General features: G+C 47.5%; 15 non-coding genes and 2 pseudogenes across 15 annotated transcripts; all 17 read right to left on the reverse strand.

Moving 5' to 3' along the window:
- Positions 1-531: 531 nt before the first annotated feature.
- On the reverse strand, positions 532-722 carry LOC141227591 (U2 spliceosomal RNA). Its single transcript, XR_012294581.1, has one exon. It is a non-coding gene; the product is annotated as a U2 spliceosomal RNA (small nuclear RNA).
- Positions 723-1,834: 1,112 nt separating this feature from the next.
- LOC141227592 (U2 spliceosomal RNA) lies at positions 1,835-2,025 on the reverse strand. The gene has a single exon (XR_012294582.1). It is a non-coding gene; the product is annotated as a U2 spliceosomal RNA (small nuclear RNA).
- A 1,112-nt stretch (positions 2,026-3,137) lies between these two features.
- LOC141227593 (U2 spliceosomal RNA) lies at positions 3,138-3,328 on the reverse strand. Its single transcript, XR_012294583.1, has one exon. It is a non-coding gene; the product is annotated as a U2 spliceosomal RNA (small nuclear RNA).
- A 1,109-nt stretch (positions 3,329-4,437) lies between these two features.
- On the reverse strand, positions 4,438-4,628 carry LOC141227594 (U2 spliceosomal RNA). Its single transcript, XR_012294584.1, has one exon. It is a non-coding gene; the product is annotated as a U2 spliceosomal RNA (small nuclear RNA).
- A 1,115-nt stretch (positions 4,629-5,743) lies between these two features.
- LOC141227596 (U2 spliceosomal RNA) lies at positions 5,744-5,934 on the reverse strand. The gene has a single exon (XR_012294586.1). It is a non-coding gene; the product is annotated as a U2 spliceosomal RNA (small nuclear RNA).
- Positions 5,935-7,052: 1,118 nt separating this feature from the next.
- LOC141227597 (U2 spliceosomal RNA) lies at positions 7,053-7,243 on the reverse strand. The gene has a single exon (XR_012294587.1). It is a non-coding gene; the product is annotated as a U2 spliceosomal RNA (small nuclear RNA).
- A 1,115-nt stretch (positions 7,244-8,358) lies between these two features.
- LOC141227598 (U2 spliceosomal RNA) lies at positions 8,359-8,549 on the reverse strand. The gene has a single exon (XR_012294588.1). It is a non-coding gene; the product is annotated as a U2 spliceosomal RNA (small nuclear RNA).
- A 1,118-nt stretch (positions 8,550-9,667) lies between these two features.
- On the reverse strand, positions 9,668-9,858 carry LOC141227599 (U2 spliceosomal RNA). The gene has a single exon (XR_012294589.1). It is a non-coding gene; the product is annotated as a U2 spliceosomal RNA (small nuclear RNA).
- Positions 9,859-10,973: 1,115 nt separating this feature from the next.
- On the reverse strand, positions 10,974-11,157 carry LOC141227123 (U2 spliceosomal RNA). Its single transcript, XR_012294230.1, has one exon. It is a non-coding gene; the product is annotated as a U2 spliceosomal RNA (small nuclear RNA).
- A 524-nt stretch (positions 11,158-11,681) lies between these two features.
- On the reverse strand, positions 11,682-11,797 carry LOC141227317 (U2 spliceosomal RNA; annotated as a pseudogene).
- A 1,112-nt stretch (positions 11,798-12,909) lies between these two features.
- LOC141227065 (U2 spliceosomal RNA) lies at positions 12,910-13,100 on the reverse strand. Its single transcript, XR_012294175.1, has one exon. It is a non-coding gene; the product is annotated as a U2 spliceosomal RNA (small nuclear RNA).
- Positions 13,101-14,215: 1,115 nt separating this feature from the next.
- On the reverse strand, positions 14,216-14,406 carry LOC141226973 (U2 spliceosomal RNA). The gene has a single exon (XR_012294086.1). It is a non-coding gene; the product is annotated as a U2 spliceosomal RNA (small nuclear RNA).
- Positions 14,407-15,521: 1,115 nt separating this feature from the next.
- Positions 15,522-15,716, reverse strand: LOC141227137 (U2 spliceosomal RNA). Its single transcript, XR_012294243.1, has one exon. It is a non-coding gene; the product is annotated as a U2 spliceosomal RNA (small nuclear RNA).
- Positions 15,717-21,268: 5,552 nt separating this feature from the next.
- LOC141227300 (U2 spliceosomal RNA) lies at positions 21,269-21,358 on the reverse strand (annotated as a pseudogene).
- Positions 21,359-22,473: 1,115 nt separating this feature from the next.
- LOC141226974 (U2 spliceosomal RNA) lies at positions 22,474-22,664 on the reverse strand. Its single transcript, XR_012294087.1, has one exon. It is a non-coding gene; the product is annotated as a U2 spliceosomal RNA (small nuclear RNA).
- A 1,115-nt stretch (positions 22,665-23,779) lies between these two features.
- Positions 23,780-23,970, reverse strand: LOC141227600 (U2 spliceosomal RNA). Its single transcript, XR_012294590.1, has one exon. It is a non-coding gene; the product is annotated as a U2 spliceosomal RNA (small nuclear RNA).
- Positions 23,971-25,085: 1,115 nt separating this feature from the next.
- On the reverse strand, positions 25,086-25,276 carry LOC141227601 (U2 spliceosomal RNA). Its single transcript, XR_012294591.1, has one exon. It is a non-coding gene; the product is annotated as a U2 spliceosomal RNA (small nuclear RNA).
- Between the last annotated feature and the right edge of the window lie 568 nt (positions 25,277-25,844).

The following is a 25,844-nucleotide window of genomic DNA, read 5'->3' on the forward strand; positions in this document are numbered from 1 at the left end:
ATTAAATGAAAGAAGTCAGTGTTCCAGCAGAAGGAGACAACGTTTCAGAAAAGGCATTGTAGCAAACCAAAAAAGAAATTTTAAGCGCAGCAGAGTAACCAGCGCACATACCTGTTAGCTCAGGTGAGTTTAAAAGGCTGCTGTTGATAACAAGGGCATTTGCTAAATAGATGGTGTGTGTGCAACAATATACTGAAAGGTCAATTATATTGTGCAGCTTATCTCACCACCTGTAGTTATTTAGGTGAAAGCTCCAAAATGCTTGCCTAATATGTCTGTTTATCCAAAAGGAAGTAAAAAGGGAGAGCTAGAAAGATAGCATTGCATCACATTACATGGCAATGCAATGCACAGTTGCTGAAGTTGAACCAAAATGAGCTTGTAATCTGGCTTCTGCAACTTTGAACATGAAAAATCCAATGAGGAGAAGAAAAGCAAAGCCAAAGAGTCCATCCCAAAATCCGACAAACAAGCAAAATGAACAAAAAACATTGAATTCAATTCTTTCTGATTTTAGAAACTGCATTAAAGAAGGGGTGCACCGGTCCTGGAGATACTGCAATACCAGGTCAATGCGTGGAGTGGACAGAGCAAGCTCTTTTTCCATCTCCCTGTTCTAAAAATCCATTTAATATATGGTCCCCAGATAGGGGACGTATCAGATATTAAACTGATAAGAACAGATACTACACTTGATCTTAGCCAAAAGGCCGAGAAGCGATAACCAGAATTGGTTTCAAACTACGGAGCCACCCAAGGATCCTGAAAAGTCCATTTGTGGGGATGAGCTCCTGGACTCCCGTTAAGAAGACATGTTGTCAACCTCTAGATCCCTTACATGCCTGCACTTTTCGGCTTGCTGCTGCTGCAATCCACGCGTTTTAGATCTGCATAACTCCACCTCTTTAAACACAGCACCTTCACCCCCTGCTGTTCCCACCCGCCTCAACACCGTTGGAAGGGAGGAGAACCAATTAAGGCGGGGGGTGGGGTGGAACGAGCAGCTGTCTACCCTTAGCAGGAGGGCTCCTGATTACATACCTCTCCTGCTGCTGCTGCTGGCTGTCCAGCAGCAGACTGAAGGTGGCTGCTGCTGTGCACAGGTATATAAAGGCTCAGAGCCTATTATGACACGCGCAGCCAGCGTTCCATTGCCACATTCCATCTACTGCAGGCAGGATACCTGGCTGGCTGAATGTCGCTGAGAAGCTCACAGAGACCGCCATAAGCAACAGTTTAACAGAATGCCACAGACTAATCAACCAAACTTTTTGGGTTGGGTTCTCTTTTATAGTCTGCAGGCATTAAATGAAAGAAGTCAGTGTTCCAGCAGAAGGAGACAACGTTTCAGAAAAGGCATTGTAGCAAACCAAAAAAGAAATTTTAAGCGCAGCAGAGTAACCAGCGCACATACCTGTTAGCTCAGGTGAGTTTAAAAGGCTGCTGTTGATAACAAGGGCATTTGCTAAATAGATGGTGTGTGTGCAACAATATACTGAAAGGTCAATTATATTGTGCAGCTTATCTCACCACCTGTAGTTATTTAGGTGAAAGCTCCAAAATGCTTGCCTAATATGTCTGTTTATCCAAAAGGAAGTAAAAAGGGAGAGCTAGAAAGATAGCATTGCATCACATTACATGGCAATGCAATGCACAGTTGCTGAAGTTGAACCAAAATGAGCTTGTAATCTGGCTTCTGCAACTTTGAACATGAAAAATCCAATGAGGAGAAGAAAAGCAAAGCCAAAGAGTCCATCCCAAAATCCGACAAACAAGCAAAATGAACAAAAAACATTGAATTCAATTCTTTCTGATTTTAGAAACTGCATTAAAGAAGGGGTGCACCGGTCCTGGAGATACTGCAATACCAGGTCAATGCGTGGAGTGGACAGAGCAAGCTCTTTTTCCATCTCCCTGTTCTAAAAATCCATTTAATATATGGTCCCCAGATAGGGGACGTATCAGATATTAAACTGATAAGAACAGATACTACACTTGATCTTAGCCAAAAGGCCGAGAAGCGATAACCAGAATTGGTTTCAAACTACGGAGCCACCCAAGGATCCTGAAAAGTCCATTTGTGGAGATGAGCTCCTGGACTCCCGTTAAGAAGACATGTTGTCAACCTCTAGATCCCTTACATGCCTGCACTTTTCGGCTTGCTGCTGCTACAATCCACGCGTTTTAGATCTGCATAACTCCACCTCTTTAAACACAGCACCTTCACCCCCTGCTGTTCCCACCCGCCTCAACACCGTTGGAAGGGAGGAGAACCAATTAAGGCGGGGGGTGGGGTGGAACGAGCAGCTGTCTACCCTTAGCAGGAGGGCTCCTGATTACATACCTCTCCTGCTGCTGCTGCTGGCTGTCCAGCAGCAGACTGAAGGTGGCTGCTGCTGTGCACAGGTATATAAAGGCTCAGAGCCTATTATGACACGCGCAGCCAGCGTTCCATTGCCACATTCCATCTACTGCAGGCAGGATACCTGGCTGGCTGAATGTCGCTGAGAAGCTCACAGAGACCGCCATAAGCAACAGTTTAACAGAATGCCACAGACTAATCAACCAAACTTTTTGGGTTGGGTTCTCTTTTATAGTCTGCAGGCATTAAATGAAAGAAGTCAGTGTTCCAGCAGAAGGAGACAACGTTTCAGAAAAGGCATTGTAGCAAACCAAAAAAGAAATTTTAAGCGCAGCAGAGTAACCAGCGCACATACCTGTTAGCTCAGGTGAGTTTAAAAGGCTGCTGTTGATAACAAGGGCATTTGCTAAATAGATGGTGTGTGTGCAACAATATACTGAAAGGTCAATTATATTGTGCAGCTTATCTCACCACCTGTAGTTATTTAGGTGAAAGCTCCAAAATGCTTGCCTAATATGTCTGTTTATCCAAAAGGAAGTAAAAAGGGAGAGCTAGAAAGATAGCATTGCATCACATTACATGGCAATGCAATGCACAGTTGCTGAAGTTGAACCAAAATGAGCTTGTAATCTGGCTTCTGCAACTTTGAACATGAAAAATCCAATGAGGAGAAGAAAAGCAAAGCCAAAGAGTCCATCCCAAAATCCGACAAACAAGCAAAATGAACAAAAAACATTGAATTCAATTCTTTCTGATTTTAGAAACTGCATTAAAGAAGGGGTGCACCGGTCCTGGAGATACTGCAATACCAGGTCAATGCGTGGAGTGGACAGAGCAAGCTCTTTTTCCATCTCCCTGTTCTAAAAATCCATTTAATATATGGTCCCCAGATAGGGGACGTATCAGATATTAAACTGATAAGAACAGATACTACACTTGATCTTAGCCAAAAGGCCGAGAAGCGATAACCAGAATTGGTTTCAAACTACGGAGCCACCCAAGGATCCTGAAAAGTCCATTTGTGGAGATGAGCTCCTGGACTCCCGTTAAGAAGACATGTTGTCAACCTCTAGATCCCTTACATGCCTGCACTTTTCGGCTTGCTGCTGCTGCAATCCACGCGTTTTAGATCTGCATAACTCCACCTCTTTAAACACAGCACCTTCACCCCCTGCTGTTCCCACCCGCCTCAACACCGTTGGAAGGGAGGAGAACCAATTAAGGTGGGGGGTGGGGTGGAACGAGCAGCTGTCTACCCTTAGCAGGAGGGCTCCTGATTACATACCTCTCCTGCTGCTGCTGGCTGTCCAGCAGCAGACTGAAGGTGGCTGCTGCTGTGCACAGGTATATAAAGGCTCAGAGCCTATTATGACACGCGCAGCCAGCGTTCCATTGCCACATTCCATCTACTGCAGGCAGGATACCTGGCTGGCTGAATGTCGCTGAGAAGCTCACAGAGACCGCCATAAGCAACAGTTTAACAGAATGCCACAGACTAATCAACCAAACTTTTTGGGTTGGGTTCTCTTTTATAGTCTGCAGGCATTAAATGAAAGAAGTCAGTGTTCCAGCAGAAGGAGACAACGTTTCAGAAAAGGCATTGTAGCAAACCAAAAAAGAAATTTTAAGCACAGCAGAGTAACCAGCGCACATACCTGTTAGCTCAGGTGAGTTTAAAAGGCTGCTGTTGATAACAAGGGCATTTGCTAAATAGATGGTGTGTGTGCAACAATATACTGAAAGGTCAATTATATTGTGCAGCTTATCTCACCACCTGTAGTTATTTAGGTGAAAGCTCCAAAATGCTTGCCTAATATGTCTGTTTATCCAAAAGGAAGTAAAAAGGGAGAGCTAGAAAGATAGCATTGCATCACATTACATGGCAATGCAATGCACAGTTGCTGAAGTTGAACCAAAATGAGCTTGTAATCTGGCTTCTGCAACTTTGAACATGAAAAATCCAATGAGGAGAAGAAAAGCAAAGCCAAAGAGTCCATCCCAAAATCCGACAAACAAGCAAAATGAACAAAAAACATTGAATTCAATTCTTTCTGATTTTAGAAACTGCATTAAAGAAGGGGTGCACCGGTCCTGGAGATACTGCAATACCAGGTCAATGCGTGGAGTGGACAGAGCAAGCTCTTTTTCCATCTCCCTGTTCTAAAAATCCATTTAATATATGGTCCCCAGATAGGGGACGTATCAGATATTAAACTGATAAGAACAGATACTACACTTGATCTTAGCCAAAAGGCCGAGAAGCGATAACCAGAATTGGTTTCAAACTACGGAGCCACCCAAGGATCCTGAAAAGTCCATTTGTGGAGATGAGCTCCTGGACTCCCGTTAAGAAGACATGTTGTCAACCTCTAGATCCCTTACATGCCTGCACTTTTCGGCTTGCTGCTGCTGCAATCCACGCGTTTTAGATCTGCATAACTCCACCTCTTTAAACACAGCACCTTCACCCCCTGCTGTTCCCACCCGCCTCAACACCGTTGGAAGGGAGGAGAACCAATTAAGGCGGGGGGTGGGGTGGAACGAGCAGCTGTCTACCCTTAGCAGGAGGGCTCCTGATTACATACCTCTCCTGCTGCTGCTGCTGCTGGCTGTCCAGCAGCAGACTGAAGGTGGCTGCTGCTGTGCACAGGTATATAAAGGCTCAGAGCCTATTATGACACGCGCAGCCAGCGTTCCATTGCCACATTCCATCTACTGCAGGCAGGATACCTGGCTGGCTGAATGTCGCTGAGAAGCTCACAGAGACCGCCATAAGCAACAGTTTAACAGAATGCCACAGACTAATCAACCAAACTCTTTGGGTTGGGTTCTCTTTTATAGTCTGCAGGCATTAAATGAAAGAAGTCAGTGTTCCAGCAGAAGGAGACAACGTTTCAGAAAAGGCATTGTAGCAAACCAAAAAAGAAATTTTAAGCGCAGCAGAGTAACCAGCGCACATACCTGTTAGCTCAGGTGAGTTTAAAAGGCTGCTGTTGATAACAAGGGCATTTGCTAAATAGATGGTGTGTGTGCAACAATATACTGAAAGGTCAATTATATTGTGCAGCTTATCTCACCACCTGTAGTTATTTAGGTGAAAGCTCCAAAATGCTTGCCTAATATGTCTGTTTATCCAAAAGGAAGTAAAAAGGGAGAGCTAGAAAGATAGCATTGCATCACATTACATGGCAATGCAATGCACAGTTGCTGAAGTTGAACCAAAATGAGCTTGTAATCTGGCTTCTGCAACTTTGAACATGAAAAATCCAATGAGGAGAAGAAAAGCAAAGCCAAAGAGTCCATCCCAAAATCCGACAAACAAGCAAAATGAACAAAAAACATTGAATTCAATTCTTTCTGATTTTAGAAACTGCATTAAAGAAGGGGTGCACCGGTCCTGGAGATACTGCAATACCAGGTCAATGCGTGGAGTGGACAGAGCAAGCTCTTTTTCCATCTCCCTGTTCTAAAAATCCATTTAATATATGGTCCCCAGATAGGGGACGTATCAGATATTAAACTGATAAGAACAGATACTACACTTGATCTTAGCCAAAAGGCCGAGAAGCGATAACCAGAATTGGTTTCAAACTACGGAGCCACCCAAGGATCCTGAAAAGTCCATTTGTGGAGATGAGCTCCTGGACTCCCGTTAAGAAGACATGTTGTCAACCTCTAGATCCCTTACATGCCTGCACTTTTCGGCTTGCTGCTGCTGCAATCCACGCGTTTTAGATCTGCATAACTCCACCTCTTTAAACACAGCACCTTCACCCCCTGCTGTTCCCACCCGCCTCAACACCGTTGGAAGGGAGGAGAACCAATTAAGGCGGGGGGTGGGGTGGAACGAGCAGCTGTCTACCCTTAGCAGGAGGGCTCCTGATTACATACCTCTCCTGCTGCTGCTGCTGCTGCTGGCTGTCCAGCAGCAGACTGAAGGTGGCTGCTGCTGTGCACAGGTATATAAAGGCTCAGAGCCTATTATGACACGCGCAGCCAGCGTTCCATTGCCACATTCCATCTACTGCAGGCAGGATACCTGGCTGGCTGAATGTCGCTGAGAAGCTCACAGAGACCGCCATAAGCAACAGTTTAACAGAATGCCACAGACTAATCAACCAAACTTTTTGGGTTGGGTTCTCTTTTATAGTCTGCAGGCATTAAATGAAAGAAGTCAGTGTTCCAGCAGAAGGAGACAACGTTTCAGAAAAGGCATTGTAGCAAACCAAAAAAGAAATTTTAAGCGCAGCAGAGTAACCAGCGCACATACCTGTTAGCTCAGGTGAGTTTAAAAGGCTGCTGTTGATAACAAGGGCATTTGCTAAATAGATGGTGTGTGTGCAACAATATACTGAAAGGTCAATTATATTGTGCAGCTTATCTCACCACCTGTAGTTATTTAGGTGAAAGCTCCAAAATGCTTGCCTAATATGTCTGTTTATCCAAAAGGAAGTAAAAAGGGAGAGCTAGAAAGATAGCATTGCATCACATTACATGGCAATGCAATGCACAGTTGCTGAAGTTGAACCAAAATGAGCTTGTAATTTGGCTTCTGCAACTTTGAACATGAAAAATCCAATGAGGAGAAGAAAAGCAAAGCCAAAGAGTCCATCCCAAAATCCGACAAACAAGCAAAATGAACAAAAAACATTGAATTCAATTCTTTCTGATTTTAGAAACTGCATTAAAGAAGGGGTGCACCGGTCCTGGAGATACTGCAATACCAGGTCAATGCGTGGAGTGGACAGAGCAAGCTCTTTTTCCATCTCCCTGTTCTAAAAATCCATTTAATATATGGTCCCCAGATAGGGGACGTATCAGATATTAAACTGATAAGAACAGATACTACACTTGATCTTAGCCAAAAGGCCGAGAAGCGATAACCAGAATTGGTTTCAAACTACGGAGCCACCCAAGGATCCTGAAAAGTCCATTTGTGGAGATGAGCTCCTGGACTCCCGTTAAGAAGACATGTTGTCAACCTCTAGATCCCTTACATGCCTGCACTTTTCGGCTTGCTGCTGCTGCAATCCACGCGTTTTAGATCTGCATAACTCCACCTCTTTAAACACAGCACCTTCACCCCCTGCTGTTCCCACCCGCCTCAACACCGTTGGAAGGGAGGAGAACCAATTAAGGCGGGGGGTGGGGTGGAACGAGCAGCTGTCTACCCTTAGCAGGAGGGCTCCTGATTACATACCTCTCCTGCTGCTGCTGCTGCTGGCTGTCCAGCAGCAGACTGAAGGTGGCTGCTGCTGTGCACAGGTATATAAAGGCTCAGAGCCTATTATGACACGCGCAGCCAGCGTTCCATTGCCACATTCCATCTACTGCAGGCAGGATACCTGGCTGGCTGAATGTCGCTGAGAAGCTCACAGAGACCGCCATAAGCAACAGTTTAACAGAATGCCACAGACTAATCAACCAAACTTTTTGGGTTGGGTTCTCTTTTATAGTCTGCAGGCATTAAATGAAAGAAGTCAGTGTTCCAGCAGAAGGAGACAACGTTTCAGAAAAGGCATTGTAGCAAACCAAAAAAGAAATTTTAAGCGCAGCAGAGTAACCAGCGCACATACCTGTTAGCTCAGGTGAGTTTAAAAGGCTGCTGTTGATAACAAGGGCATTTGCTAAATAGATGGTGTGTGTGCAACAATATACTGAAAGGTCAATTATATTGTGCAGCTTATCTCACCACCTGTAGTTATTTAGGTGAAAGCTCCAAAATGCTTGCCTAATATGTCTGTTTATCCAAAAGGAAGTAAAAAGGGAGAGCTAGAAAGATAGCATTGCATCACATTACATGGCAATGCAATGCACAGTTGCTGAAGTTGAACCAAAATGAGCTTGTAATCTGGCTTCTGCAACTTTGAACATGAAAAATCCAATGAGGAGAAGAAAAGCAAAGCCAAAGAGTCCATCCCAAAATCCGACAAACAAGCAAAATGAACAAAAAACATTGAATTCAATTCTTTCTGATTTTAGAAACTGCATTAAAGAAGGGGTGCACCGGTCCTGGAGATACTGCAATACCAGGTCAATGCGTGGAGTGGACAGAGCAAGCTCTTTTTCCATCTCCCTGTTCTAAAAATCCATTTAATATATGGTCCCCAGATAGGGGACGTATCAGATATTAAACTGATAAGAACAGATACTACACTTGATCTTAGCCAAAAGGCCGAGAAGCGATAACCAGAATTGGTTTCAAACTACGGAGCCACCCAAGGATCCTGAAAAGTCCATTTGTGGAGATGAGCTCCTGGACTCCCGTTAAGAAGACATGTTGTCAACCTCTAGATCCCTTACATGCCTGCACTTTTCGGCTTGCTGCTGCTGCAATCCACGCGTTTTAGATCTGCATAACTCCACCTCTTTAAACACAGCACCTTCACCCCCTGCTGTTCCCACCCGCCTCAACACCGTTGGAAGGGAGGAGAACCAATTAAGGCGGGGGGTGGGGTGGAACGAGCAGCTGTCTACCCTTAGCAGGAGGGCTCCTGATTACATACCTCTCCTGCTGCTGCTGCTGCTGCTGGCTGTCCAGCAGCAGACTGAAGGTGGCTGCTGCTGTGCACAGGTATATAAAGGCTCAGAGCCTATTATGACACGCGCAGCCAGCGTTCCATTGCCACATTCCATCTACTGCAGGCAGGATACCTGGCTGGCTGAATGTCGCTGAGAAGCTCACAGAGACCGCCATAAGCAACAGTTTAACAGAATGCCACAGACTAATCAACCAAACTTTTTGGGTTGGGTTCTCTTTTATAGTCTGCAGGCATTAAATGAAAGAAGTCAGTGTTCCAGCAGAAGGAGACAACGTTTCAGAAAAGGCATTGTAGCAAACCAAAAAAGAAATTTTAAGCGCAGCAGAGTAACCAGCGCACATACCTGTTAGCTCAGGTGAGTTTAAAAGGCTGCTGTTGATAACAAGGGCATTTGCTAAATAGATGGTGTGTGTGCAACAATATACTGAAAGGTCAATTATATTGTGCAGCTTATCTCACCACCTGTAGTTATTTAGGTGAAAGCTCCAAAATGCTTGCCTAATATGTCTGTTTATCCAAAAGGAAGTAAAAAGGGAGAGCTAGAAAGATAGCATTGCATCACATTACATGGCAATGCAATGCACAGTTGCTGAAGTTGAACCAAAATGAGCTTGTAATCTGGCTTCTGCAACTTTGAACATGAAAAATCCAATGAGGAGAAGAAAAGCAAAGCCAAAGAGTCCATCCCAAAATCCGACAAACAAGCAAAATGAACAAAAAACATTGAATTCAATTCTTTCTGATTTTAGAAACTGCATTAAAGAAGGGGTGCACCGGTCCTGGAGATACTGCAATACCAGGTCAATGCGTGGAGTGGACAGAGCAAGCTCTTTTTCCATCTCCCTGTTCTAAAAATCCATTTAATATATGGTCCCCAGATAGGGGACGTATCAGATATTAAACTGATAAGAACAGATACTACACTTGATCTTAGCCAAAAGGCCGAGAAGCGATAACCAGAATTGGTTTCAAACTACGGAGCCACCCAAGGATCCTGAAAAGTCCATTTGTGGAGATGAGCTCCTGGACTCCCGTTAAGAAGACATGTTGTCAACCTCTAGATCCCTTACATGCCTGCACTTTTCGGCTTGCTGCTGCTGCAATCCACGCATTTTAGATCTGCATAACTCCACCTCTTTAAACACAGCACCTTCACCCCCTGCTGTTCCCACCCGCCTCAACACCGTTGGAAGGGAGGAGAACCAATTAAGGCGGGGGGTGGGGTGGAACGAGCAGCTGTCTACCCTTAGCAGGAGGGCTCCTGATTACATACCTCTCCTGCTGCTGCTGCTGCTGGCTGTCCAGCAGCAGACTGAAGGTGGCTGCTGCTGTGCACAGGTATATAAAGGCTCAGAGCCTATTATGACACGCGCAGCCAGCGTTCCATTGCCACATTCCATCTACTGCAGGCAGGATACCTGGCTGGCTGAATGTCGCTGAGAAGCTCACAGAGACCGCCATAAGCAACAGTTTAACAGAATGCCACAGACTAATCAACCAAACTTTTTGGGTTGGGTTCTCTTTTATAGTCTGCAGGCATTAAATGAAAGAAGTCAGTGTTCCAGCAGAAGGAGACAACGTTTCAGAAAAGGCATTGTAGCAAACCAAAAAAGAAATTTTAAGCGCAGCAGAGTAACCAGCGCACATACCTGTTAGCTCAGGTGAGTTTAAAAGGCTGCTGTTGATAACAAGGGCATTTGCTAAATAGATGGTGTGTGTGCAACAATATACTGAAAGGTCAATTATATTGTGCAGCTTATCTCACCACCTGTAGTTATTTAGGTGAAAGCTCCAAAATGCTTGCCTAATATGTCTGTTTATCCAAAAGGAAGTAAAAAGGGAGAGCTAGAAAGATAGCATTGCATCACATTACATGGCAATGCAATGCACAGTTGCTGAAGTTGAACCAAAATGAGCTTGTAATCTGGCTTCTGCAACTTTGAACATGAAAAATCCAATGAGGAGAAGAAAAGCAAAGCCAAAGAGTCTATCCCAAAATCCGACAAACAAGCAAAATGAACAAAAAACATTGAATTCAATTCTTTCTGATTTTAGAAACTGCATTAAAGAAGGGGTGCACCGGTCCTGGAGATACTGCAATACCAGGTCAATGCGTGGAGTGGACAGAGCAAGCTCTTTTTCCATCTCCCTGTTCTAAAAATCCATTTAATATATGGTCCCCAGATAGGGGACGTATCAGATATTAAACTGATAAGAACAGATTTTTTTTGATTGAAGCTGCATCCAAGGCACTGAAAAATGTGACCGAAGTCACACCAAAACAGCGCACGAGGCGAGGATTCATGTGGACCCTTCCCGGAGGAGAGGGTCCCCAATAAACCATCCCCATCCCTCCGAGCCAGAAGGCCACAGCGAGGGTCAGGGATCTCCGATGCTCTCCCTAGCCGAAGCCGGAGAAGAGCCGTTTTCGTGCTCCCAGCTTCCATCTAGGCTGCCACCCTAGTGGAGCTGGAGCCTGTGTTGGTTTCTCAGCCCAAAGCTGACCGGACCTCCGACCGGGTTTATAAAAATTCCCCTTCCTAGCCCGGAGGCCAGGAATAGGGGGGGTTGCTCAGAAAGTATGATTGGCAAAGGTGCGGCGTGCTACGAAGCCAAGTCTTTCTGGGGTTCCCAGTCCCAGTAAGCTTGGACTCCCACCAGGGCGCCTACTCCTGGGGCACATTGCTCCAAAGCCCTCACACTTACCCAGCCTAGTGACTTCGATCCTGGAGGGCCATGTTTTCCATCAGATAACTCTATGAGACACCTGGCGTACTAACAAGTGCACCAAACCAGTGTGTAATATACATCAATTTACTAGGGCAGCCCAAGGACAAAACTGCCTTTTCAAAAGATACTACACTTGATCTTAGCCAAAAGGCCGAGAAGCGATAACCAGAATTGGTTTCAAACTACGGAGCCACCCAAGGATCCTGAAAAGTCCATTTGTGGAGATGAGCTCCTGGACTCCCGTTAAGAAGACATGTTGTCAACCTCTAGATCCCTTACATGCCTGCACTTTTCGGCTTGCTGCTGCTGCAATCCACGCGTTTTAGATCTGCATAACTCCACCTCTTTAAACACAGCACCTTCACCCCCTGCTGTTCCCACCCGCCTCAACACCGTTGGAAGGGAGGAGAACCAATTAAGGCGGGGGGTGGGGTGGAACGAGCAGCTGTCTACCCTTAGCAGGAGGGCTCCTGATTACATACCTCTCCTGCTGCTGCTGCTGGCTGTCCAGCAGCAGACTGAAGGTGGCTGCTGCTGTGCACAGGTATATAAAGGCTCAGAGCCTATTATGACACGCGCAGCCAGCGTTCCATTGCCACATTCCATCTACTGCAGGCAGGATACCTGGCTGGCTGAATGTCGCTGAGAAGCTCACAGAGACCGCCATAAGCAACAGTTTAACAGAATGCCACAGACTAATCAACCAAACTTTTTGGGTTGGGTTCTCTTTTATAGTCTGCAGGCATTAAATGAAAGAAGTCAGTGTTCCAGCAGAAGGAGACAACGTTTCAGAAAAGGCATTGTAGCAAACCAAAAAAGAAATTTTAAGCACAGCAGAGTAACCAGCGCACATACCTGTTAGCTCAGGTGAGTTTAAAAGGCTGCTGTTGATAACAAGGGCATTTGCTAAATAGATGGTGTGTGTGCAACAATATACTGAAAGGTCAATTATATTGTGCAGCTTATCTCACCACCTGTAGTTATTTAGGTGAAAGCTCCAAAATGCTTGCCTAATATGTCTGTTTATCCAAAAGGAAGTAAAAAGGGAGAGCTAGAAAGATAGCATTGCATCACATTACATGGCAATGCAATGCACAGTTGCTGAAGTTGAACCAAAATGAGCTTGTAATCTGGCTTCTGCAACTTTGAACATGAAAAATCCAATGAGGAGAAGAAAAGCAAAGCCAAAGAGTCCATCCCAAAATCCGACAAACAAGCAAAATGAACAAAAAACATTGAATTCAATTCTTTCTGATTTTAGAAACTGCATTAAAGAAGGGGTGCACCGGTCCTGGAGATACTGCAATACCAGGTCAATGCGTGGAGTGGACAGAGCAAGCTCTTTTTCCATCTCCCTGTTCTAAAAATCCATTTAATATATGGTCCCCAGATATGGGACGTATCAGATATTAAACTGATAAGAACAGATACTACACTTGATCTTAGCCAAAAGGCCGAGAAGCGATAACCAGAATTGGTTTCAAACTACGGAGCCACCCAAGGATCCTGAAAAGTCCATTTGTGGAGATGAGCTCCTGGACTCCCGTTAAGAAGACATGTTGTCAACCTGTAGATCCCTTACATGCCTGCACTTTTCGGCTTGCTGCTGCTGCAATCCACGCGTTTTAGATCTGCATAACTCCACCTCTTTAAACACAGCACCTTCACCCCCTGCTGTTCCCACCCGCCTCAACACCTTTGGAAGGGAGGAGAACCAATTAAGGCGGGGGGTGGGGTGGAACGAGCAGCTGTCTACCCTTAGCAGGAGGGCTCCTGATTACATACCTCTCCTGCTGCTGCTGCTGCTGGCTGTCCAGCAGCAGACTGAAGGTGGCTGCTGCTGTGCACAGGTATATAAAGGCTCAGAGCCTATTATGACACGCGCAGCCAGCGTTCCATTGCCACATTCCATCTACTGCAGGCAGGATACCTGGCTGGCTGAATGTCGCTGAGAAGCTCACAGAGACCGCCATAAGCAACAGTTTAACAGAATGCCACAGACTAATCAACCAAACTTTTTGGGTTGGGTTCTCTTTTATAGTCTGCAGGCATTAAATGAAAGAAGTCAGTGTTCCAGCAGAAGGAGACAACGTTTCAGAAAAGGCATTGTAGCAAACCAAAAAAGAAATTTTAAGCGCAGCAGAGTAACCAGCGCACATAACTGTTAGCTCAGGTGAGTTTAAAAGGCTGCTGTTGATAACAAGGGCATTTGCTAAATAGATGGTGTGTGTGCAACAATATACTGAAAGGTCAATTATATTGTGCAGCTTATCTCACCACCTGTAGTTATTTAGGTGAAAGCTCCAAAATGCTTGCCTAATATGTCTGTTTATCCAAAAGGAAGTAAAAAGGGAGAGCTAGAAAGATAGCATTGCATCACATTACATGGCAATGCAATGCACAGTTGCTGAAGTTGAACCAAAATGAGCTTGTAATCTGGCTTCTGCAACTTTGAACATGAAAAATCCAATGAGGAGAAGAAAAGCAAAGCCAAAGAGTCCATCCCAAAATCCGACAAACAAGCAAAATGAACAAAAAACATTGAATTCAATTCTTTCTGATTTTAGAAACTGCATTAAAGAAGGGGTGCACCGGTCCTGGAGATACTGCAATACCAGGTCAATGCGTGGAGTGGACAGAGCAAGCTCTTTTTCCATCTCCCTGTTCTAAAAATCCATTTAATATATGGTCCCCAGATAGGGAACGTATCAGATATTAAACTGATAAGAACAGATACTACACTTGATCTTAGCCAAAAGGCCGAGAAGCGATAACCAGAATTGGTTTCAAACTACGGAGCCACCCAAGGATCCTGAAAAGTCCATTTGTGGAGATGAGCTCCTGGACTCCCGTTAAGAAGACATGTTGTCAACCTCTAGATCCCTTACATGCCTGCACTTTTCGGCTTGCTGCTGCTGCAATCCACGCGTTTTAGATCTGCATAACTCCACCTCTTTAAACACAGCACCTTCACCCCCTGCTGTTCCCACCCGCCTCAACACCGTTGGAAGGGAGGAGAACCAATTAAGGCGGGGGGTGGGGTGGAACGAGCAGCTGTCTACCCTTAGCAGGAGGGCTCCTGATTACATACCTCTCCTACTGCTGCTGCTGCTGGCTGTCCAGCAGCAGACTGAAGGTGGCTGCTGCTGTGCACAGGTATATAAAGGCTCAGAGCCTATTATGACACGCGCAGCCAGCGTTCCATTGCCACATTCCATCTACTGCAGGCAGGATACCTGGCTGGCTGAATGTCGCTGAGAAGCTCACAGAGACCGCCATAAGCAACAGTTTAACAGAATGCCACAGACTAATCAACCAAACTTTTTGGGTTGGGTTCTCTTTTATAGTCTGCAGGCATTAAATGAAAGAAGTCAGTGTTCCAGCAGAAGGAGACAACGTTTCAGAAAAGGCATTGTAGCAAACCAAAAAAGAAATTTTAAGCGCAGCAGAGTAACCAGTGCACATACCTGTTAGCTCAGGTGAGTTTAAAAGGCTGCTGTTGATAACAAGGGCATTTGCTAAATAGATGGTGTGTGTGCAACAATATACTGAAAGGTCAATTATATTGTGCAGCTTATCTCACCACCTGTAGTTATTTAGGTGAAAGCTCCAAAATGCTTGCCTAATATGTCTGTTTATCCAAAAGGAAGTAAAAAGGGAGAGCTAGAAAGATAGCATTGCATCACATTACAAGGCAATGCAATGCACAGTTGCTGAAGTTGAACCAAAATGAGCTTGTAATCTGGCTTCTGCAACTTTGAACATGAAAAATCCAATGAGGAGAAGAAAAGCAAAGCCAAAGAGTCCATCCCAAAATCCGACAAACAAGCAAAATGAACAAAAAACATTGAATTCAATTCTTTCTGATTTTAGAAACTGCATTAAAGAAGGGGTGCACCGGTCCTGGAGATACTGCAATACCAGGTCAATGCGTGGAGTGGACAGAGCAAGCTCTTTTTCCATCTCCCTGTTCTAAAAATCCATTTAATATATGGTCCCCAGATAGGGGACGTATCAGATATTAAACTGATAAGAACAGATTTTTTTTGATTGAATATATCTTTTATTAGCACAAAAAATAAGTTAACAGACAGTGTACAGTGCCGCAGCCCAGTACTCACAGAATTCTACATCATATTTACATAGCATGAGGATACGACGCACTAGCTAGACACATCACACCCCTATGCTACACAAAACACTCAATCTGAAAGAAAAAGCATGTCAATCAATACAGTACGACGAACCGTGATAAGGGATGGGGATTGGGAAAAAGGGGATGGGGAGGGGAAAATCACAGGCCCGAAGCTTTATTGAAAGACAAGACACATAAGGGGAGAGGGGGAGGAGGGGTTTAGTCCTCATCCTCGTCCTCCGGACCGTCCATGATGGAATAGTCTCTGAGCAGGCTGTGGATCAGCCTGCGGCAGTCCTGGATGGACATCCTCTCCCTCCTCAAGATGAGCCGGTTCCTGGCGACCCAAACGGCATCCTTGAAGCAGTTCATAAGGCGCCAAGCCTCCTGGATGGCTCCGACGGTATGAACCCCAGGGAAGAGTCCGTAAAGCACAGAATGGTGCGATAGGCTCGCCCTGGGGACAGAGTTCCTCAGGTCGTCCTCAAGTGCAGTCAATAGGCGCTGTGCAAATCCGCAGTCCCAAAAAGTGTGCAAAGATGTTTCCTCCACGAAGGGGCACCTTGGGCAGTACCGGGTCTTGCACAGGTTCCGGGCATGCATGAATGACCGGACGGGCAGTCCGCCCTGAATCGCCATCCACGACAAGTCCTTGTGCCCGTTGGTCAGCCTGTCAGACGACACATTTGTCCACACAGTCTCCAGCGTGTCCTGGTGAAGTCCTGTGATGTTCTCCACGTCATCCTTGGCTCTGATTAGCTTGTGGATAGTTTTGGGCTTCCACAAGTCGGGCTTGAGTCCCTCCAGTTGATGCTCCCCCACAAATCGAACGACGTCTCCGTAGAACCATGGCGTCGTCCAGTTGTAGGGGAAGGAGCTGTCCCACTTGTCCCAGCCGAGTCGCCTCCAAAGAGGAAGCAGGAAGAAGCGAGACATGGACCTGCCCGCGGAGCCATTCTTGACTTGCAAAGTCCGGCGGACACAATCACACACAAAAGAGGATCGCAGGAGGGTGGGGATATCTGGAACGCCCTTCCCACCCTTGCGAGGCTCCTTGTACTTGACGGCCCGCCTGACTCTGTCCATCTTGGATCCCCAGACAAAGTGAAACACTGTCCTGGTAATGGCCCTGCACACAGTGACGTGTGGGGGCCAGGCCTGCGCCGTGTACTGCAAGACGGGCAGGACCTCATTACGCAGGACGAGTGCCTTACCCTCACAAGTGAGGTGTCTGAGGCTCCAGAGTCCGATCCGTTGCTTCACCTTGGCCAAGCGTTCTTGCCAGGACTTGAGGGCCGCTCCTTCCTTCCCGAACCAGACTCCCAGCACCTTGAGGAAATCCGGTTGAATGTTGAAGGGGAAGGGGGCGGAGGAGGCCGGCTGCCAATCCCCGAAGAGCATGGCTTCCGACTTCCTGCAGTTGACTTTGGCCCCTGAAGCCCGGCCGAACCTCTCACACGTCTGGACGAGGGCGTCGACTGAACCACGATCAGCGCAGAAGACGGTGACGTCGTCCATGTAGAGCGAGCACTTGACCTCGTGTCGTCCCGGACCCGGTGCGGTGATCCCTCTGATCTCTCCATTCTGCCGGATAGCCTCTGCGAAGAGTTCTATAACACAAATAAAAAGAAGAGGTGATAGAGGGCAGCCTTGTCTGACCCCAGAGAGGACAGGGAAGGGGTCAGTCTTCCAGCCGTTCACCAACACCGAGCTGTGGATATCAAAATACATCAGACGGACATACGAACAAAACATGTTACCCAAACCTAACCGGTGCAGAGCTCGGCCCATGAACTCGTGGGAAACCCGGTCGAAGGCCTTCTCCTGATCCAAGGAGACCAGGGCCGCGTGTGCGCGGCGGACCTTGATGTACTCGACCGTGTCCCGCACGAGAGCGAGGCTGTCTGCGATGCGACGTCCAGGGATGCCGCAGGTCTGGTCCGGGTGGATGATCCGTCCGATGACCGTCTTAAGTCGTGTCGCCATCGTCTTGGCCAGGATCTTGTAGTCCACGTTGAGCAGAGTAATGGGACGCCAATTCCTCAGGTCGCACCTCTCTCCCTTCCGCTTGTACAGGATCGTGACCATTCCTTCCCTCAAAGATGGAGGCATTCTACCCTCCACCACCATCTCCTCGTACAGGTCCAACAGGTCCGGACAGATGAGGTCTCCCAGCGCTACATAGAGCTCCGCTGGAAGACCATCACTGCCCGGGGTCCTGCCGGTCCTAAAGGATTTAGCGGCAGAGAGCAATTCGCCCACCATCAGAGGTTTGTCCAAGGCTGCCGTGCCTGCAGGATCAAGATGGTTAGTGATACCTGACAGGAACTTATCAGCAGCGTCAGGGTCAGTAGTCTTGTGGGAGTAGAGTTCGCTGTAGAAGTCGCTGACGACCCTCATCACGTCCTCCTTCCCACGTCGCATGTTTCCGCTCTCGTCTCGCAGCTCGTTCAGGGGCGTGTGACCGGCATGAAGTTTCCTGAAAAAGAATGAGTTACATTTCTCACCCTTCTCCAGATTCTCCACTTTGGAACGGAAGACGATTCGCTTGGACTCCTCCTCAAAGTGCCTTTTCAGGCTCTTCTTGGTCTCCTCCAGCTCCTCCCTCACGTCCCAGCCGCAGTGAAGAAAGTCCTGCAGCGACCGCAGCTCGCGCTGCAGCCCTCTGAAGTCCCTCCTCTTCTCACACGCCTGTTGTCGACCCTTGGCCTGAAAGAAACAGCGAAACTCAAGTTTAACATATTCCCACCAATCAGAGACTGTTTGGAAGCTACCCTTGTAGGACTGCCACATTGCGTAGGCTGCTCTCAGCTCCTCCACGACTTCATCCTGAGCCAGCAGAGCACAATTCAGCTTCCAGGAGCCGGGGCCGGACGGAAAACCGTCGCCGAGGACACCTTGTAAGTGAATGGCTCTGTGGTCGGAGAAGAAGCAGGAGACCATCGAGTGCCTACTCTGCCTGACTGCCCGAGAGGTGAACACAAAGTCAATCCTGGAGCGGAGTGAGCCATCGGGTCGGCTCCACGAATAGTTCGTGGAGCCTCTCCCCATGGAGCCCACCACGTCCTGAAGAGAGGCCTCGGTTACCATCTCGATGAGCAGCTTGGACGTGATGTCCAACTTGGCAGATGTGCCAGAACTACGACCATCCTCCTCGATGGGGCAGTTGAAATCCCCGGCCATAACTAAGGTCCTGGTGGTGGCAAGCTGAAGCCGCAGGGTCTGGAAAAGCTCCAAACGCTCATTCTTCAGTGGGGACGCATACACGTTGATGAACCTGACAGGTTCTCCCGCCCAGTTGCCATCTACAACAAGAGCCCTGCCGCAGATGAGCTCCTGGACGGACTCAAGCGTGAATGCGCCCCCCCTGATCAGAATTGCGACCCCCGCAGACTTGCAGTCACCCCCACCGGACCAGTAGGATGGACCGTGGGACCACTCCCTGGCCAGATGTTTGAAGGACCTAGAGGAGGGAAGGGAACATTCCTGCAACATATAAACATCACACAACTGGGAAGTAAGGAAGGCATAAATAGTCTGACGTCTGAACTTGTCCTTGATGCTCCTGACATTAATGGAAAATAAGTTAATATTAGCCATCATGTAGGGAAAAAAGAAAAAGTTAGCGCAGGCAATACACCTTAGTTACCACTCCGGTCGGGTGGTCCCTCGTCGGTGTTGACTGCTGGTGACGGGATCACCAGCAGGTCCTCTTCCTCCATCTGGTAAAGCAGCGCGGCCTCGATCTCGGCGACCACCAGTTCCTCCTCTTCTGGCTCGGCCACCAGGGTCTCAACCATGTGCTCCATCTCTTCTGGCTCAGGGAGGGTATCCTCCTTTTCGCCTACGAAATCCAGAATCTTCTTTTTGGAGGATTCAGTAGCAGGGCTGTCCTCCACCTTCCTCTTTCCCCGGGTTGGAACTGGGGAGACAAGAAGGGGAAAATCCTCCTCGGAATAGATAGCGGCGGGTGGAGGAAAGGTTAATTCCACCGCTACCATGGTCTGGGGAGGGAGAGTGGCTGCCGGGGCAGGGGAAAGGACACCTGCTGAGGAGTAGGGGAAGGAGGAAGATAAAGTGGAATCCTCAGCAGGGGTGGCCGGGGTGGGGGGGAATTGGACGGGGGTGGCAGTGGGAGGGATCGAGAGAGGGGTGACAGAACTCTTACCCTCCTTTGACTTTTTCTTCTGCTTCGGAGCTGCTGGGACCGTCGCTGGGGCTTTGGCCACCGACTCCTTGACCGCTTTGGCCTTGGTCGTCTCGGCCTTGGCTGCTGGGGCCTTGGTCGTCGCGTCCTTGACCTTCACAGGCCTGGTCGTCGGGGCCTTGTCCTCCGTAGCTGGGGTCGTCGCAACCACCGATGCCCAGGATCTCTCACACTTGGGGCAATCCTTGTACAGATGAGCCGCCAGCCCACACAGGTTGCAGGATGTCTTCTTCGGGCAGTCCTTCGAGCTGTGTCCCGTCACTCGACAAATCCTGCAGGTATCCTCCTTGCAGTCCTTCATCTCGTGGCCGTTCTTGCCGCATCTCCTGCAGTTCCGCGGCATGTCCGGGTAATAGATGAGGCCGTAGGAGTTGCCCAGGGAGGATGTCGGGGGCAGGTGCCGAAGTCCGTCTGAGTACGCCAGGTCCCTGTGAAGTCTAACGGTCACCGATCACTTACCTGTCCAGAAGCCGAGTCCATTCAGGATGTGAGAGGGTTCCTTCACAACCAAACAGAAGCGTCTCAGGAAGGTACAGATGTCTTGGCCTGGGGTGTGCGGGTTGCGCATGGAGACCGTGATCCTCCTTTCGTCCCTCTGGATAGGGCAGCTACCTGTAAAGGCAGAGAAAGAATTATCCGGTCCTTTTGCGCTTACCATTTCCCAGAACCTCCTGCAGGTGTTCACAGTGGCGAAGGTGACGAAGAAGATCCCCGTCAAGAAGGTCTGGATGCTGAGGGTGTCCGACCTGGAGAAGCCTCGATCCAGCAGCATCTTCTGGCAGAACACGTCCGAGGACATGTCCGGCACCCTCCCATCCACTTCCTTCAGCTTCAGGGCCACCGTCTGCCGCATCCATGGCTCCAGGGCTGGAGCTTCGTGGCGGGGCTTCTGGGGTCCCTTCTGCTGGCCAGTCGTGGAGGCAGAGTCCTTGGGGTCAGAATCGGCTCCTGGCTGGGCCCTCCTGGCTGTCCCCTGCTCCAGGCTCTTCTTTTCGGCCTTCCTCGCAGCGCTTGCCATGGCTTTCCTCCTGCAGTTACTTCTTGGAGCTGGATCTGGAACTCTTCCCGGAATGGGTGGAGCTATGCAGATTCTTCTCCCGTCGTGTTCTGGACAAATTCCCCGAAAGGTCTTTGTCTCGATGATTTTCTTCCTCGAAGATTCCACAGGACAGCCCGATTCTTCTCCGAGTCTTCGTCTTCTTCTGGATTCTTTAGAGCTTCTTCCTCCCACCGATATCCGCCTTCCTTCTCCGATGTCAGCTGGGCTCCGAAGCTCTTCTCCTTCCGAGTTCGATCGCTCTCGTCAAGTGTAGATCGCAGCTCTTGTGTTCTTAAAAGAACAGATACTACACTTGATCTTAGCCAAAAGGCCGAGAAGCGATAACCAGAATTGGTTTCAAACTACGGAGCCACCCAAGGATCCTGAAAAGTTCATTTGTGGAGATGAGCTCCTGGACTCCCGTTAAGAAGACATGTTGTCAACCTCTAGATCCCTTACATGCCTGCACTTTTCGGCTTGCTGCTGCTGCAATCCACGCGTTTTAGATCTGCATAACTCCACCTCTTTAAACACAGCACCTTCACCCCCTGCTGTTCCCACCCGCCTCAACACCGTTGGAAGGGAGGAGAACCAATTAAGGCGGGGGGTGGGGTGGAACGAGCAGCTGTCTACCCTTAGCAGGAGGGCTCCTGATTACATACCTCTCCTGCTGCTGCTGCTGCTGGCTGTCCAGCAGCAGACTGAAGGTGGCTGCTGCTGTGCACAGGTATATAAAGGCTCAGAGCCTATTATGACACGCGCAGCCAGCGTTCCATTGCCACATTCCATCTACTGCAGGCAGGATACCTGGCTGGCTGAATGTCGCTGAGAAGCTCACAGAGACCGCCATAAGCAACAGTTTAACAGAATGCCACAGACTAATCAACCAAACTTTTTGGGTTGGGTTCTCTTTTATAGTCTGCAGGCATTAAATGAAAGAAGTCAGTGTTCCAGCAGAAGGAGACAACGTTTCAGAAAAGGCATTGTAGCAAACCAAAAAAGAAATTTTAAGCGCAGCAGAGTAACCAGCGCACATACCTGTTAGCTCAGGTGAGTTTAAAAGGCTGCTGTTGATAACAAGGGCATTTGCTAAATAGATGGTGTGTGTGCAACAATATACTGAAAGGTCAATTATATTGTGCAGCTTATCTCACCACCTGTAGTTATTTAGGTGAAAGCTCCAAAATGCTTGCCTAATATGTCTGTTTATCCAAAAGGAAGTAAAAAGGGAGAGCTAGAAAGATAGCATTGCATCACATTACATGGCAATGCAATGCACAGTTGCTGAAGTTGAACCAAAATGAGCTTGTAATCTGGCTTCTGCAACTTTGAACATGAAAAATCCAATGAGGAGAAGAAAAGCAAAGCCAAAGAGTCCATCCCAAAATCCGACAAACAAGCAAAATGAACAAAAAACATTGAATTCAATTCTTTCTGATTTTAGAAACTGCATTAAAGAAGGGGTGCACCGGTCCTGGAGATACTGCAATACCAGGTCAATGCGTGGAGTGGACAGAGCAAGCTCTTTTTCCATCTCCCTGTTCTAAAAATCCATTTAATATATGGTCCCCAGATAGGGAACGTATCAGATATTAAACTGATAAGAACAGATACTACACTTGATCTTAGCCAAAAGGCCGAGAAGCGATAACCAGAATTGGTTTCAAACTACGGAGCCACCCAAGGATCCTGAAAAGTCCATTTGTGGAGATGAGCTCCTGGACTCCCGTTAAGAAGACATGTTGTCAACCTCTAGATCCCTTACATGCCTGCACTTTTCGGCTTGCTGCTGCTGCAATCCACGCGTTTTAGATCTGCATAACTCCACCTCTTTAAACACAGCACCTTCACCCCCTGCTGTTCCCACCCGCCTCAACACCGTTGGAAGGGAGGAGAACCAATTAAGGCGGGGGGTGGGGTGGAACGAGCAGCTGTCTACCCTTAGCAGGAGGGCTCCTGATTACATACCTCTCCTGCTGCTGCTGCTGCTGGCTGTCCAGCAGCAGACTGAAGGTGGCTGCTGCTGTGCACAGGTATATAAAGGCTCAGAGCCTATTATGACACGCGCAGCCAGCGTTCCATTGCCACATTCCATCTACTGCAGGCAGGATACCTGGCTGGCTGAATGTCGCTGAGAAGCTCACAGAGACCGCCATAAGCAACAGTTTAACAGAATGCCACAGACTAATCAACCAAACTTTTTGGGTTGGGTTCTCTTTTATAGTCTGCAGGCATTAAATGAAAGAAGTCAGTGTTCCAGCAGAAGGAGACAACGTTTCAGAAAAGGCATTGTAGCAAACCAAAACAGAAATTTTAAGCGCAGCAGAGTAACCAGCGCACATACCTGTTAGCTCAGGTGAGTTTAAAAGGCTGCTGTTGATAACAAGGGCATTTGCTAAATAGATGGTGTGTGTGCAACAATATACTGAAAGGTCAATTATATTGTGCAGCTTATCTCACCACCTGTAGTTATTTAGGTGAAAGCTCCAAAATGCTTGCCTAATATGTCTGTTTATCCAAAAGGAAGTAAAAAGGGAGAGCTAGAAAGATAGCATTGCATCACATTACATGGCAATGCAATGCACAGTTGCTGAAGTTGAACCAAAATGAGCTTGTAATCTGGCTTCTGCAACTTTGAACATGAAAAATCCAATGAGGAGAAGAAAAGCAAAGCCAAAGAGTCCATCCCAAAATCCGACAAACAAGCAAAATGAACAAAAAACATTGAATTCAATTCTTTCTGATTTTAGAAACTGCATTAAAGAAGGGGTGCACCGGTCCTGGAGATACTGCAATACCAGGTCAATGCGTGGAGTGGACAGAGCAAGCTCTTTTTCCATCTCCCTGTTCTAAAAATCCATTTAATATATGGTCCCCAGATAGGGGACGTATCAGATATTAAACTGATAAGAACAGATACTACACTTGATCTTAGCCAAAAGGCCGAGAAGCGATAACCAGAATTGGTTTCAAACTACGGAGCCACCCAAGGATCCTGAAAAGTCCATTTGTGGAGATGAGCTCCTGGACTCCCGTTAAGAAGACATGTTGTCAACCTCTAGATCCCTTACATGCCTGCACTTTTCGGCTTGCTGCTGCTGCAATCCACGCGTTTTAGATCTGCATAACTCCACCTCTTTAAACACAGCACCTTCACCCCCTGCTGTTCCCACCCGCCTCAACACCGTTGGAAGGGAGGAGAACCAATTAAGGCGGGGGGTGGGGTGGAACGAGCAGCTGTCTACCCTTAGCAGGAGGGCTCCTGATTACATACCTCTCCTGCTGCTGCTGCTGCTGGCTGTCCAGCAGCAGACTGAAGGTGGCTGCTGCTGTGCACAGGTATATAAAGGCTCAGAGCCTATTATGACACGCGCAGCCAGCGTTCCATTGCCACATTCCATCTACTGCAGGCAGGATACCTGGCTGGCTGAATGTCGCTGAGAAGCTCACAGAGACCGCCATAAGCAACAGTTTAACAGAATGCCACAGACTAATCAACCAAACTTTTTGGGTTGGGTTCTCTTTTATAGTCTGCAGGCATTAAATGAAAGAAGTCAGTGTTCCAGCAGAAGGAGACAACGTTTCAGAAAAGGCATTGTAGCAAACCAAAAAAGAAATTTTAAGCGCAGCAGAGTAACCAGCGCACATACCTGTTAGCTCAGGTGAGTTTAAAAGGCTGCTGTTGATAACAAGGGCATTTGCTAAATAGATGGTGTGTGTGCAACAATATACTGAAAGGTCAATTATATTGTGCAGCTTATCTCACCACCTGTAGTTATTTAGGTGAAAGCTCCAAAATGCTTGCCTAATATGTCTGTTTATCCAAAAGGAAGTAAAAAGGGAGAGCTAGAAAGATAGCATTGCATCACATTACATGGCAATGCAATGCACAGTTGCTGAAGTTGAACCAAAATGAGCTTGTAATCTGGCTTCTGCAACTTTGAACATGAAAAATCCAATGAGGAGAAGAAAAGCAAAGCCAAAGAGTCCATCCCAAAATCCGACAAACAAGCAAAATGAACAAAAAACATTGAATTCAATTCTTTCTGATTTTAGAAACTGCATTAAAGAAGGGGTGCACCGGTCCTGGAGATACTGCAATACCAGGTCAATGCGTGGAGTGGACAGAGCAAGCTCTTTTTCCATCTCCCTGTTCTAAAAATCCATTTAATATATGGTCCCCAGATAGGGGACGTATCAGATATTAAACTGATAAGAACAGATACTACACTTGATCTTAGCCAAAAGGCCGAGAAGCGATAACCAGAATTGGTTTCAAACTACGGAGCCACCCAAGGATCCTGAAAAGTCCATTTGTGGAGATGAGCTCCTGGACTCCCGTTAAGAAGACATGTTGTCAACCTCTAGATCCCTTACATGCCTGCACTTTTCGGCTTGCTGCTGCTGCAATCCACGCGTTTTAGATCTGCATAACTCCACCTCTTTAAACACAGCACCTTCACCCCCTGCTGTTCCCACCCGCCTCAACACCGTTGGAAGGGAGGAGAACCAATTAAGGCGGGGGGTGGGGTGGAACGAGCAGCTGTCTACCCTTAGCAGGAGGGCTCCTGATTACATACCTCTCCTGCTGCTGCTGCTGCTGGCTGTCCAGCAGCAGACTGAAGGTGGCTGCTGCTGTGCACAGGTATATAAAGGCTCAGAGCCTATTATGACACGCGCAGCCAGCGTTCCATTGCCACATTCCATCTACTGCAGGCAGGATACCTGGCTGGCTGAATGTCGCTGAGAAGCTCACAGAGACCGCCATAAGCAACAGTTTAACAGAATGCCACAGACTAATCAACCAAACTTTTTGGGTTGGGTTCTCT

The sequence above is a fragment of the Phyllobates terribilis genome, unplaced genomic scaffold (assembly GCF_046119375.1).
Source record: "Phyllobates terribilis strain yellow unplaced genomic scaffold, ASM4611937v1 Scaffold_416__1_contigs__length_1633014, whole genome shotgun sequence".
NCBI lineage: Eukaryota > Metazoa > Chordata > Amphibia > Anura > Dendrobatidae > Phyllobates > Phyllobates terribilis.